General features: G+C 46.6%; 1 protein-coding gene, 1 long non-coding RNA gene and 1 other non-coding gene across 6 annotated transcripts in view; 2 read left to right on the top strand and 1 right to left on the bottom strand.

Moving 5' to 3' along the window:
* Pka-C3 (Protein kinase, cAMP-dependent, catalytic subunit 3) overlaps window positions 1–15001 on the bottom strand; it is a 148083-nt gene that overhangs the window by 109743 nt on the left and 23339 nt on the right. The window lies entirely within an intron of this gene.
* TRNAS-GCU (transfer RNA serine (anticodon GCU)) lies at window positions 2945–3026 on the top strand. The gene has a single exon. It is a non-coding gene; the product is annotated as a tRNA-Ser (tRNA).
* On the top strand, window positions 3039–11156 carry LOC142570864 (uncharacterized). Its single transcript, XR_012825700.1, has 3 exons — window positions 3039–3164; window positions 3317–3388; window positions 10921–11156. It is a non-coding gene; the product is annotated as an uncharacterized LOC142570864 (long non-coding RNA).

Below are 15001 nucleotides of genomic sequence, written 5' to 3'. Positions count from 1 at the left end.
TTCCCGCTCTTTGTTCCTCGCCTGTGCAGGGTTCAATGAACCGCGTCCGCGGAGCATTCAGTAGTCGCTTCTATAGAGCCCGAGGAACGATGAACACCCACGCACAGCGCCGACAGAGCGCTAATATTTCCGCGATGCCCGAGAGAGACTAAGCCGGCGTAACCTTACAGCGGCCCGGCCTGTCTCCTCGTTCACTGCCGGTCAATGAGCGTGGGAAGAACTATTACATGTGTTCGCGACTTCGTGCTGGCTTTACGTTCAGGGGCGTTAACCCGAGCACGATGCCAAGTTTTGACTGGCAGCCTATTCTGTGTCTTCACGCTCCCTCGATTTGCACACCAAGAACTGCCTGTTTTTATCTCTGACGAACCGTGCATGAGCCTTCGTACAGCCTGAACCATTGTCCGTTCCCTTCGTACGAATGCAACAAGATGGCACTTCGCACTTGCTAGGATTTAGGTGACTTGTTTCTTGACTGCTCTATGCAACAACATATACCAGTTCGGGCTTCAAATTGTTATGTTTTTCATCGTTTGACATTTTTTACTCGCTTCTGCGCCCTTGTCACGTAATCTGAAGTTAAGGAGCTTTCTGACGTACGTCGTCTAAACAATATAGTTAGAGATCGCACTAAGAACAGAGGGGTAAGTTTTACACCAGTAAAACCTCTAGAGGCTAAATTCCTTTTGCTTCCCGTTATTTATGTGCGTGTGTGTGTGTGTGTGTGTGTGTGTGTGTGTGTGTGTGTGTGTGTGTGTGTGTGTGTGTGTGTGTGTGTGTGTGTGTGTGTGTGTGTGTGTGTGTGTGTGTGTGTGTGTGTGTGTGTGTGTGTGTGTGTGTGTGTGTGTGTGCACGCGCGTTTGAATTATTCTGTCTCTGTATCTCTGCGCAATAAAGTTGCAGTACTTCAGCGACATTATGAAAAAATACCTTGAGAAGAATGTGACATTGAGTATTTAACGAGCAAAATGAACAGGTCAGCAGAGGACCTGAACTGTAACTGTACTGAAAGTAACTGAACAGTACTATGCAGGTAACTATTGCGAAGTTACGTGGCCAGTGCACAGCTAAGCAAGAAAGGCAAGACTCGGTTGCTTTGATGGGTAGAGTCGTATATAGAATCGAATAAATTTGACGGCTACACCTCCGTACACTATATATGGCTGCTAACTAGCTCCCCTGGAAACGTTGGCTGTATTACATTTTTATTGCATGAGTGTTAAGTAGATTGCGCTGAGACATTTTGTGCAACAGAGGCCCTGGTTTTATGTGAACCGGAAGACTACGTTCTGCGACGATCAACACTCGCCTATAGGCGTTCTAGAACTTCTTATGAATTCACGACAGCTGATAATACGTAGCTTGTTAAGAGCGGCCCGCTGAGGTGCAAGTTTTGCCAGCCAGTTGCGACAGCGGCGTCAACTTTTCTTGGAAAGCCACCGTTACGCTCTAGCCTCGGCGCCGTTGTGACTAAACGCGATCGGCGGGCCAACTATTGTTACTGAACCCGCCACCGCCGATCTGATCTGCTACGAGCAGGGGAGTTGCCGAGGGAACGTCTCCGGAGGCCCCTTCCCACGCGCCGTTCAAGACGCAAGACAATGGACAACCGGCGGCCGCGCTACGGGGGTCAGCTCTGGGAATCGGATGTGCCGTTCCTGACGTCAGCTCCGAGTTCTGCGAAGGCCGTCTGACGTCGGTTGGGGACCGAGAACCTCGCACAAAGAGGTGTGTGTGTGTAAGCCCTCGTCTACGGTGCCTGGTCGAACGTTTCCCTCCCCTTGGGATCGAGGGAGGACCGAGTGTTTATAAACCGCTGTTGTGCGGCTACTCAGTGTACTTTCTCTCGCAGTCATGCTAGACTGATGGACTGCAACGTCCTTATGTAAATACTGTAGATAAACCCATATTCCTCGTTCTCGATAAGAAGCAGTCCTTCCTTTCAACAACGTCCTCAGCGTGGATAATTTGGACGACGGCATGGGCCAGCTACCATCTAATTCATGCCCGACTCCAATCTTCACAACTGGTTACGAACGATGGGATTGAGCCCCCCAATCCTCACAAGCTGCGAACGCCGTTAGCAAGTCGTCCAGCAGTATCGTTGTTGAACAAAAGTCCTGGGGGACTACTCTGTTTAAATCCAGAAGCTGAATCAGTATAGCCACTGAAGCAGTCTAGCGTAGGCACGTATTCTAGGAAGGTCAGCTTGCCGAAAATCCAATGCACATGAAAACAGATGAACGATAAGCGACTGGATGGGCTTCAACTATGACACATTCTCGCAATCAAACTTTGAAGAAAAAAATAAGAAAGAAGAACTGGAGCACTAAATGTACAGTCATTCAATATGAGTTGTAAAACAGTGCCCGCTCCAGGATTACCCAGTGGCGTCGAAAGCAACAAAGAAAGGAAGAAAAAAACAAAGCAGTTCAATAAATGCCACTAATAATAGGAATGGTGTTTAGTTTTCTAATTGTTCGCATGTAGGTGCCGCAGTGAGCTCTTCAAGCCCCTTCAAACACAAGTACTGTGTGGCAGCACAAACTGAATGCAACTGTATGTGGTTCGCAATAACAACGCGCAACAATGATATATACTGTGAGCAACCGCACTACACGTCTAGCCAACAATATTACAGCTTTCAAACTGCACTGCAATAAAGGCACAACGAATAAAAAAATAAATGGAAGGAAGAAAGGATAAGAAAACAAAAAAAGAACGATGCGAAAGGGAGTTCAAAAAAAGAAATCGCAATTTCAGAACAACTGTGTCATGGCGGCAATGCAACAAGGCCAGCGAGCTTCTTGTTAATTCAGCCGTCGTCGGATGACGGATTTTGCAGAGAATGAACAAATAAAAAAAAAGCTGGAGCTGCAGCCGGTTTGCCTATCGTGCAGCCCGAACAGTTTGCCTGCAGCTGCAAAGGGAACAGGTCGTCCTCGACGAGGTGGCCGAGAGGTTAAGGCGATGGACTGCTAATCCATTGGGCTCTGCCCGCGTGGGTTCGAATCCCATCCTCGTCGCAATTCCTTTTTTTTTTTCTCTCCGCAAGCTTGCAGCTTCATGCGAACGGTATTTCGCACTTCCGGCAACCTCACCCTCTTCGGACGGGGAGGCGGAGAGGGTAAATCGATAGACGGCCATTCCGTTGGACTGGAAACGTAGGTGCACATCGCTGTGTGTTGATTTGGTTTTTAAGCTCTTCTCTTTTTCTTTTTCTCTTCTTTTCTTTCTTCTTTTTCTTTCCTTTTCTCTTTACTTTTTTTGGGAAGCTTTAAACTTTATGTGAACGGACTTCTTTCTTTTCCGGAAGGGTGTCCCCGTCCGGACGAGGTGACCGAGAGGTTAATGCGATGGACAGCTAATCCATCGGCCGCAGTCACAGGTAAGCGCCACACTCCTTCCTGCCAACAACAGAATCAGTGCGCACAGCAAGGCAAACGCTCTTTATTACAGCACCGAAAAAAGAAAAGCAAAGCACACGAAAAAAAAAAAGAAGACGTACTATGCTACTTCACGCATCCGCCTGTATTAACTCGCCCAGCAATCCGTTCACTCCAGGTTAAACGAAGGCGCACGACCCACGCGCGCGTTGACTTTTCATCAACTGTATAGCGCACACCAAGCAAGCGGCACACCGCATGCGTTTCCTCATGCATGGTCTCTAAAGGTATACACGGCAAAGCTGCTTTAATTTTCCGCATTTTCCGCCATTTTCTCGGCGTCCTCAGTTCTTTAGCTTCGCCGTTCTTTCAAGGCAAAAAAATAAGGAGGCATGCATTTCTCCGTTGAAGTGAATGCAAAGAAGGCGGAGTGATTTTATACTTCAACCTAATCGGCGATTGCGTAGCGTAAGGTATATATAGTGGTATACTAGAGAACTAAACGCTGCTGTACTAAAGGCACGATTGTACAGTCACCTAAACTTCACCTGATCGTGGCTACCCAACTATCCTGCAGCGAGCGGTAACCTGAGTGGTAACCTGGACGAGTAACCTGAAGCTCGAATAAAAGTATAATTAAAGAAAGAAACGGCGGGTGCGACGAAAAGAAACGACAGTAACGCAATCCCGCAGACGACGTCCAGACAGGAAACAGAAGCCGATGGAAGACGGAGAAAACGGAAATCTTACCGGAGGCGCCGAAAATCGGGACAGCGTGCAATTAAAGTAGACGTAAGTGCGCAGGAAATAATATCCGCTTCCTAGTTCCACCACGCGCGTCAGCTTGCTTTGCTTTCTCTCGTTTCTTGGACCATCGTCCGAGCTACGGGGCTGACCGAACGCTCGCTCCCGTAGCCCAGCAAGCAGAAGCGACAAAGAGCGCACTGTGTTTGCAGCTGCTCACACTGTGGTGTGCGAGCGAAGATGGCTGAGTGGGAAAATCGTGCAAACGAAGCAGGGTTTGTCGCAATATATAGAGTAAAGGGCACACCGCAACCACGAGGCAAACCCGTTCAATTTTAATGTCGCACGTTCAACAGCCTATTCGACAAGGTGCGCACCGTGCCTTGAGAGGAATGCTATAAATATATAAATGCTTTATCATGTCCTCTTCGCAAATCGAACGCTTTCTTTCTTCGCAAATCGAAGAGATTGTTAATCATTTCTGTATCACAACATCCGTGATCAGTGACTCAGGCAGCTACCGCGGTTGGCAAATGGCTATGGTTTTCTGCTGCTGAACTCGACTGTGTATGGTGTGGGTGGTGACAATAATGTATATGTTATTGTAGTATATTATTGTAACCTAGCTAGTATGTTGCCAAGTATCTACGTTATTTGGGAGACCTATGCCTGCGACAATGACCTATGACCTGTGCGTGCGACAATGCCGTTCCCCTCAGTTCCCTGCTTTTCGTTACTGGGCGTTACTAGGCGTTACTAGGCGTTGCTAGACGTTTCTGCTAGGGTGCTTCGATGTCTGCCTTCGCTACAGGGTCGAGACACAGCTATGTGTGGGCGCCATCGCGGTTCGCCGGCACTGCCCGACGTGCAGCAATTGAGTGCTTTCGGTAAAATTCGCGGAAATTGGGCTCATTTAATCCCCTTTGACGGTAGGACTCGCACATATATTGTTAGTAACAAATAGGTGGGGCTCTAACGTTAAATTTAAGCTGAGCTGTTTGGTAGTTCCAAATTCAAAGTTATTTGGTTTGTTCATTCTTGTTTGCGCGGCACCAGTACTTACATCTGTGAACTGAACCGGTGTTACTATGCTCTATCTTTAACTCCTACTTCGGCTTTCCATCCTCTGCATAATTTATTCTGCAAACACTTTCTGATTCATCTCCGCCGCGATTCCTTTCTGAGTGATTCTGTTCCACACACAACCAAGAGCACCAACCGCCTACATAAGTGTAAAAAGTTGCACACCTTAGATTTCATTTTTGTAATCATCTACGCAACCCTTCTAAGCAGTACTCGGTAAGTAAAATCACCACAACTATAGAGCTGAGGCACATGATTTTAGGTCTAATGCTGCTAATTTTCTGCTTATGAAGCTCTAAACCAGATATTGGTATTTTCGGCAGAAAATGAAAACGTCAACGTACGTTGACGAGCATATATAATATATGGTTTTGTTGAACCGATCGAGTCGCACTGAATTGATGTCAGTTTACACTGAACTGGGAATGATTAAAATAAATCTGAAATGACTTAGGAAGAGGGAACAAGTGGAGCTGTACAAACAACATGGTGATATACACAGACACATAATTACAAGAAAACAGAAAACACATTGCTAATCACAAACAAAAACTGCCATATCTACTGTTTCCGATTTGCAGCAGCTCAATCAATTACACCAGAAAATACATGGTGCTTCTCACTTCAGGTTTGTGCCTGCAACGGTTTTGTATGGATACGACCGGAACGGTTCTTCCGATGCTTTCAACCAGAGCGTATAAATGCGAAGTCGAACGGAAACAAAGCGGCTTAGCAGCTTTTCAGTTGTCTCTGGATGTCTGAAGCAAGAAATGTGTTGAACACCGAGATGTTTACTTGTGGCTGCTTTCAGAGCATTCACTGGCTGTTTCAGACGGCTGACATCTTCCTTCTCACAAACGTGCTTGAAGACACTTTCACATTGAAAGAAAACGTTAAGAACCTCCCGTAGGTTGTATATACAAAGTTATTATCACCTTTAACGTACTCCTTCAACTGAGTAAGTCTGTGCTCCTTGCTTGTCAGCCAGCAATATTTCAGTGCCGTCTCCACAAAGCTCCACAGCCGAAACTGTTGGCTTCAATAGGAACCCAGTCAAGTACACTAGGATGTCTCCCTCTATTGAGGGAACTCGCTCAAGGTCTACATTTTTCTCGGTGCCGTCTTCGTTGCCTTCTGGTTCGCCAGTGCTTTTGACTTGCTGTATTTATCCGGATAAGAAGTCTACCAAATAAGCGCTGATCGTCCATGTTGTAGACAGACCTCTTTGGTAACTTCAACAATTGGCTGAAATAAACTATCTTAAGGACACTCTTTAAATCATATGAGCTCGGAACTGGTTCGCTGCTCCTAATGAATAAGAAAAGGTTCTCTAAACACTCCTGTACAAGCCTGCCAGTGGGTAGAATCTTGCTGCCACATTCGTCTAGTAGTAAAACAAGGAGCTACATAACAGCGTCCGTAGACATGAGGACCCCTGATTGTTACGAGGGAAGCGAAACATCCGTTGGCCTTTCGCATTTGAAGTAGCACACAATGGCACACAGCATCCTGTCATAGATTTCATTCAACAACTGATGTAATATTTTAAATGAAAAACCAACGCCTTTACAGCACCGTCCCCGTGCTAGGCACTGCACTTCTCACAAAGCAACGCCAGACACTTTCGAACCAACATGACTCCCCGCTAAGATACGGTGGCACGGCCGAGGTCAAAAGGTGTCTCCACCCTGAAAGCGACGGCGTTGGCATCGAGGCACCCTAGTTTCTACTAGTTTCTACGCGCTTGGGACGCACTCACGCGGCCAACAAAAAGAAACATCCATTTAGCTAAGTGCCCCGCTGCGGATCGAGAAGGCTTGCTTATACTCCTCACTCGATGAGCCCACATAGATTGTGAACCCATTTTAACAACCTGTTTGCAAGTATCGTAGTGCTGAAACATCCTTGTAGAAAAATTTTATACTGAAAGGAAAGGCCGTCCCAGATGAAGGCATTAAATTTTAATGTGCCGCACTCAGAAATATAAATAAATAAATAAATAAATAAATAAATAAATAAATAAATAAATAAATAAATAAATGGACGGAACAACTGGTGTAGGTGTCCCCTATCGACTTGCAACGCCTTTCCCACGCGCAAATTGTAAACGGGATCACTTCGTTGATCTTTTTTTTTATTATTGAAGTGAATGTTAGGAGAGGTTGGCGCCTTTATGGTGGCACCGGGTACTCCTTGTCCCTTGGCAAACGAAACAAATTTACGTACAAAGGAAGAATAGCGACACAAAAGATAACACTCAGTAGAACACGTACCGGATCAATAAAAGATATACAGTCCAGCAGTACATGAGTCGCAAAGTTCTGTGCACTCGTTCAGTCCACGTCGTCGTCATCATCATCATCATCATCATCATCATCATCATCATCATCATCATCATCATCATCCTAGTTACGCCCACTGCAGGGCAAAGGCCTCTCCCATATTTCTCCAACAACCCCGGTCATGTACTAATTATGGCCATGCCGTCCCTGCAAACTTCTTAATCTCATCCGCCCACCTAACTTTCTGCCGCCCCCTGCTACGCTTCCCTTCCGTTGGAATCTCAGTCCACGTACGCATATATAAAAAACAGATGTTTTGAACAGCCAAAACACACAACACATGTAATACAGTGCAAGTACAGAAAAGAATTATACATATTGCGTAAAAGATGCGATCACCCCATAAACCAATTATGAACCACGAACAACGTTTATGTAACTCATTTAGCGTATTCGGATCATCTGATACTTAATATTTTCCCAAAATGTTGGTGCCCTCTAAAAACTCTTTCTTTCTTTCTTTCTTTCGTTCTTTCTTTCTTTCGTTCTTTCTTTCTTTCTTTCTTTCTTTCTTTCTTTCTTTCTTTCTTTCTTCATGTGAATACCGTATTATGTATTTTTGTTTTAGAGTAAACAAGCTATGACAACGCCCTGAATGCAAGAACACTTTGAGGATTTCCGCTATATGAAAAAAAAAAAAAACGGGAATGTCATTTCTTAAACACCACGCGAAAGCAACAATAAATAAGAATATAATTCGAGATGCAAAGGAAAAAAATAATTTCCCGCAAAATTTTTTCCGGGCGAGTGAAATATCAACAAAGGCAGCAGATCTCATTTCTGGGCCCCCAAGACATGTTCGCTCGCGCGCCTCCTGTCGACAGCAGTATACATATAATGCCTCACTGCATAACGCGATTGCGAGCGAGTAACTTAAGCCCCGCCAAGGCGACCCGCGGCGTTCTTGAAGCGAGCGAAGGAGCGTCGAAAAACACATATAGAAACAAATAAGGCGGTCTCGGCGCGCAGCGGGAGCAACAACCACGTATAAGCCAGAGTCAAAGACCTTCGACGCGGACATCTTGTTATTTCTTCCTTCAGGATCACAATGTCGCACCTCTTTTGCTCTTTCTATTGTACGGCGACCGCATAGTGAGGTCGTGGTGCTGGCTACGTTCATCCCTGCAAGGTGCCTGTCATAAAAAAAAACAGCGATGTTTCTCGATGTCACTTGTACGCGACGACGGCTCTTTCCGCGCGATTCCATCCCTACGCTCCGCGACGCGAGTTATATTTTTCTTGTCACTTTTAGTACCGGGCAGTGATGCGGCACCCGAGGTGGCTTCCATTGATGGCGGATGAATGGAGGCGTAGTCGCGTACGTGTTGAATCAGCATTGTCAGTGACCATAGCTAGCTGCCCGTGAAGGGCTAAAGAGCTCTTAACAACCCTAGTTGGTCGTCGAAGCATTTGTGCACCTGTTTCGCGTTTACAATGTTGCTAAAAAACGCCATTGAGGCGTTTCGCGAAAGTTATAAATGCGCCGTATATGACATTTGCGTAGAAAAAGTGAAAACAAGTGAAAGTAAAACAGGAGAGCGAAACATCGAGAGCAATAACCGCAGCTGACGACCGCACCTTGTTCAGCGCCTATGTGGAGATGTAGGAATGCCAAACAGGCGAGCGCCCTGTTCGCTACCCTAACTGGGAGTAAGGGAAAGGGAGATAGATCCGGCGACATGGCTGTACGAATAATGCATGAAGTGAGTGTATACGCAGATGCAGACATACATGAACACTCTAGCCCTTGTTAAGAACGGCCAGCTGCAGTGCAAATTTGCCACCTAGTTGCTACTGTGGAAGCAACATCTCGGGAGCATCGCCGCCAGCCTCTAGCCTCATCGCCGTTGCGACGGAATGAGTTCGGCGGGCCAACTATAGTTACCAAACTCCCCAACGCGGACCTGATCTGCTACGGGTGCGCGAGTTGCCGCGGGAACGCCGTTTTTCGCTGCTTCCCACGCCCCGACCAAGACGCAAGACAACGCGCTACCCGGAACGGCTCCGAGTTCTATGAAATTGGTGTGGTGTCGGTTTCGGACCGTAAACACGTGTGTGTGTGCATGTGTGTAAGCCGTCCTGCGGAGAGGCGGCTAGTTTGCGATGACTAAACGAACATTCGCATCACCTTGTATCGGGAGAGGACCGAGTGTTTAAAAACCGCTGTTGTGCGGCTGCTCAGGGCACTCTCTCTCATGCAGTCATGTTAGATTGATGTACTTTCTCAAACAGTCATGTTAGACTGATATAAATACTGTAAATAAACCCATATTTCTCGTTCTCGATGAGAAGCAATCCTTCCCTTCATCAACGTCCTCAGCGTGGATAAGTTGGACGACGGCATGGGCCAGCTACCTCCTAATTCATGCCCGACTCCAATCTTGACAACGGATCACGAGCGATGGGATTGAGCCCCCAATCCTGACACCCTGCAGAGACGTGAGTTACCCGTTGCAGGCGTCCAGAAATAGGCTAATGTGAAGAACAGTTAATTCACTCACAAAGAACCGTGTTGAAAAACAAACACTAGGACACATTAACGGAAGGAGAAAACTAAGAATTAGGGCCGTTTTATGACAATTAATTATGCCTGTTTCGTTTCTTTTTTTCGTTTATTTCTTGCCCTGTGTTTGCTCACTTGCAGTCATCACCATTATGACAGAGAAAAGGGGTTAAGGGTGATGCCCGTCCTAAAGCGTTGAAGCTATAGAAAAATTAGACACCCGTGGTTATAAAGTGCATTTGAGTACACGGTGCAATCAATAATGCAGACTGCACCAGCTGCCTGTCACATTTCCATCTATATTCAAATAGATCAGTCATTTACGTTTATGGAGACTCATGCAGTTCGAAAGCCGCAGGAGAAAAACAAAAAATAATGTAGCTGTTGCAGTACGAGATATGGTGTGCGAGAGAGAGGCGCGGACAGGCATTCGGGACAAATGAAGTAATGCCGGATATATATATATATATATATATATATATATATATATATATATATATATATATATATATATATATATATATATATATATATATGCGAAATGGTATCCATGATGCGCTCTCTTGCTTGTATACGGTGTACGTGGCTGCCGCTTGTTGCTCGTGTCTCTGTGCCGCCATGTGTGAGCCGAACTGAGCCCTTATTATAAAAGCTCCCGCCCCCGTAAAGCCGTTAATTCCCAAATTCCACCTGCAATAACAGTGCGAGAACCTCGTTCGCAGGGCACAAAACCCAGTTCTACTTTGCCGCTCCTGACGGATTAGCCGGCCGCTCATCTTTGTTCGCGCGAAAGCGGCGCTATACATTAAACCTCTCCCCACTCCCCCTCTACACACGACCTTTATTATTATTTCTTTTTCAGCAAGCCCGGCTGTGGATTTGAGATGCAAATGGCGCAGATCCCGGACCATCCAGCTGCAGTTTGCTAAACACAACGGCCGCACCTTGCTCGGCTCAGTGGTGCCGACAAGTTAAGCCGATACGACCGCCGAAGGACGGCGAAAAAGGATTAAGCGTTTTCCGCTTGGACTTGGCTCGCAGAAGCGAGTCGTCTCACAGCTTGAATACGTAACGGTCGTCACTTTGCGGAGACGCAAAGTATAGCTGGGCCCGGCTGAATGGACGTTCGTCAGGTCTTGGCGGTGTTTCAGAGAGGGAAGTGCAGTGCTTAGTATAGATGGAGAAGTTTGTTCGACAAGGAGCCGGCAAGTACAAAACTTTGAACGAATCTTCAAAGTAAAGAAGAAGCAAAGAAACATAATTAAAAGCAAGGGGAAAACAAACATACACTTCAATAATCTGACGGCACCTTGTGTGTGTCGTGTTTGATGCACTCTATATTGACAGTACACTTAGTACATGCGCGCGCCCTAATTTTGTGATAAAATATAAGATGGGAACGTAGGCCGCCTCATACAGGCAACTGACACTTGCGTGCGCACCGTCGCAATAATGGAAGCGCCAACATGTCGTACCCCCCATGTGGTGCACATCCCGTGGCGCTTCTGACGCTCCGGACATCTGGGTGGTGAGCACACGAGAGTTCTTTTCATCATCGAGGGCGTTAGAACGTACGATATACCACAGGAATTCCATGAAAAAAGCTTGTAGTCAGCATTGTTGGTACAAGCAACGTGGCCCGTATACGTTTGGCAAAGAATGTGTATGTTGCGTTCCCTTCGTGTGCTACATGTTACATAAACATCGTACGCATGCACCGCACCGATTAGTCTAAATCCCCGGTGTACATAGACCGCGCACTGTTGAAGCGAAAGATAATCTATGAACTAGCTGAAATGTCGAGCAAAAAAAAAAAAAGTTGTTTCCTTGTCGCAGTAATGTCTGTAGGACTTCAATGAGTGCGATCACTGCGAGTAGCAAGTGCATCGCGTACGTGCTACGGTGTAGTTTGTGCTGCAGTTTGAGCGACGTCTATCAATCCATCGGCGCTAAACAAACTATACGTTATTTGATGCAGGCATTCACTTGCATCGATGGCAGGGGGCTGCGACCAAAGCCCCACTATATTCGTTCAATCCCTTCTATTCTTCCTACAGGCTTTGGGATGGAGCACCGACCAGCTCCATCGTCGAATATCGGCGCCTGCTGGCGTTGAAGGCCGTAGAAGCAGGAAGTGCCCAAGGCGTCCTAGACTGAAGGCTTCTTTCTCCCCATTGCTTTGTCGCGATAAAGATGTTTATTTTCTCTCTCTCTCTCTCTCTCTCTCTCCTAACCATCCCCATCATCATTTGGCGCTCTTCTCTATGCATGTATCAGGTGCAGGCATTCGCCTGCAGATAGATACGTCCTCTAGCACTTGTGCTGTTTCAAATATCTTCACAGACAGAAATGGAAGCCGCCAGCCGTTGCGTTCATTCTGCACGGATCAGAGTCTCGGGCCCGTGACTACGTCGGCTGCGCGTAATTCAAGGGATTACAACATTTCTGCAATGAGAATAGGCTTAAAGTTTGCCTTATGTAATGGTGCATCATTTATTAACGGCACTGAGATCTGCATAAGAGACCTGAAACGCTTCAGTTCTTTCTGGCAAAAGCACAAAGGTCGCAAAGGAAACAACCACATCCGCGGTGCTTGCATGCTTCTCTTCTTTCTCTGCTGTTTCTTTCTCCCTTCATTAATGTTTTTCTTTCTTGCAGCGCGCCTCTTTCCTTGTCCCTTGTTGTGTCGTTGCCAAAAATGTGAAGCCCAGCTTACGCAACTTGCAGACGCCGGGCACGACAGGCTTAAAAACGCAACGCCCGGAACGTGGATTTTGGCGCTGTGCTTCGTCCATGTATCAGCTTCTTCAGCCACGTGCCACTGCGGCGTCGTTAGAGAGAGAGAGAGAGAAGCATAGAGGGAGAGAGCGGATGACATTTATAAACAGTAGAAATGCCAGCTGATCCACAGGGCAGACTTGCTACGCCATACGAAGGGTGAAAGGTCAGCCGAGGCCCACGAGGAGCGAAGTCATTCAAGCGGGTGCAAATGCACAACTACGAAGCAGGAACGACTTCTTATAATTGCTTATTGTTCTTTTTCCGAATAGCTTTTCATCACTGACCAGCTTAACGGTGAATGTCGCCATTAGCCACAGCCCGTTATTATGGCGTCATTTTTACGTACGAACGGGCTTACGAAGTCATAGAATGTTAGTGCAGCCTTCAACATATAGCCTTCAACCAATATATAACTCGGAAGTACGTTAGTGGCGCGTACCTCGCAGCAAGCTACGGTCAGCATTAGCAATTAGACTAAGGTATCAAATTAACACGCCTACACAAGCATAGGCTTTGTGTCAAGTGTCCTGCCTATATAACGGGCGTTAAAAATTGAGCTCTATGGTTTTCTTAAAATTAGGAACTGGGTGTCACGCGAGGACCACTTGTGCAAATAAGTTATGTGGCCAGGGGGACACAAAGTGAGATGATAATTATCGATGTCAGCAGCCCAATGAAAAATTGAACTAAAATTGAACAATTAACTTTTTGTTGACTGCCCCGTTGTTAGACTAAGCGCCGCGTGCAACAGCCGCGTCACATCAGGGAGGAGCTTCGCGCCGATTCTAACTCTCTTGCATGCGTAATAATGCCAGCGACAATTGAAATATGGAGTCGGATACCTCCGAGCACAGACACGCTAAAAGAATTCTTCCAAATGATACTGTGTAGAAACACGGCTGCCTCAACTTTTAAATACAAGCGTACCGACTTACAGCAGCCAACAACAATAAAAGAGCAATAATTTTCTCTCTGTGTCTTGGTGTAAAGCGGCGTCCATTTCTGTGGCAGCACTCCTCGACGCAGAAGCCTGCGCGGCGCGCAGCGCACCTATCTCGGACTTGCGGGCTGGCACACCACCGCCTCCTTGGACTCCGCGAGCAACGACTTTCAAAGCATGTCACCGACCGGCATCGCGCCCTCGTATAAGCACGGTCCAGCTGCGCGTTGTTTGCCGCCGCTCACCATACAAAGTTCAGCGCAATCGTGCGCACAGTCGTTCGCAATGCGTTTTTCAACCGTAGCCGTCACGGCATGTGTCACGGAACTCGGCTTCAATGGTACTCGGACAAGGCCTGTCGTTGTTGCTTCTCTGTTGCTGTTTTTTTTTCTTTTATTGCCCTACTCGCACAACGCGTGTATAACGGGTGGCGCGTTACGCTTAGTCCTTTTATCTGCTCCAACTTCCATCTGTAACCTGACTTTCGTCATCGAAATCACTCATACAATCCGTTCATCACAACGACCTAAAAAATGTGGACCCACAAATGTGGAACGAGCTGGACGAATGTTTTCGCTGTACGATGCGAAAAATAAAGGTCAGGGTAGCCTCGTGCATAGACGTGACGCTCGGTTAACATTTGTCTCAATGGCTCGAGACAGTTTTTCCCCTTTTCTCTTCGCTCGCTGCAGTGTGCAAAGGAGCAAAACAATTTGGCTGCACTTTCCTGCGCGCGAATTAGCCTTACTGTCCCCTTTCCCCATCTCGCGTCGTAATCGAGAACAATAGCGCTCAGTAAAGATGCCTAGTGCACACCAACAGCACTTGCGAATTGAAAATCCTTCGTCCCACATTTGAGCAGACCTCGTGCAATTCACGCGCACGCGAGATCTTCCTCAACGACGAAAACCTCGGTGGTTTAAGTAGCGCTCGAAATGTGGCAGCACTCTAATTGGAGCAAATGCGATAAGCTGATAAATCGAAAGAAAAAGAGAGAGAGAGAGAGGAAAGGCATAGAGGCCAACGAGACCTATTTCCGGTTTGCTAACCCAACGAGGAGGAAAGGAAGGAAGGGATACTTAAAATTGAACACCTCAATATTTGCACTCTTCCGGCAAATAAGACAGCATGCTTGACAGGCTTGAAGTAGTAACAATCAAGGCTATTTGCGGTTAAGAGCTAGAATGAAGAAAGAAAAGCTGAATATTGAAAAGCGAATTTC

The sequence above is a fragment of the Dermacentor variabilis genome, chromosome 2 (genome assembly GCF_050947875.1).
Source record: "Dermacentor variabilis isolate Ectoservices chromosome 2, ASM5094787v1, whole genome shotgun sequence".
Lineage (NCBI taxonomy): Eukaryota > Metazoa > Arthropoda > Arachnida > Ixodida > Ixodidae > Dermacentor > Dermacentor variabilis.
Note: the sequence above shows the minus strand (reverse complement) of the source record. Positions and strands in the feature narration are given on the sequence as shown.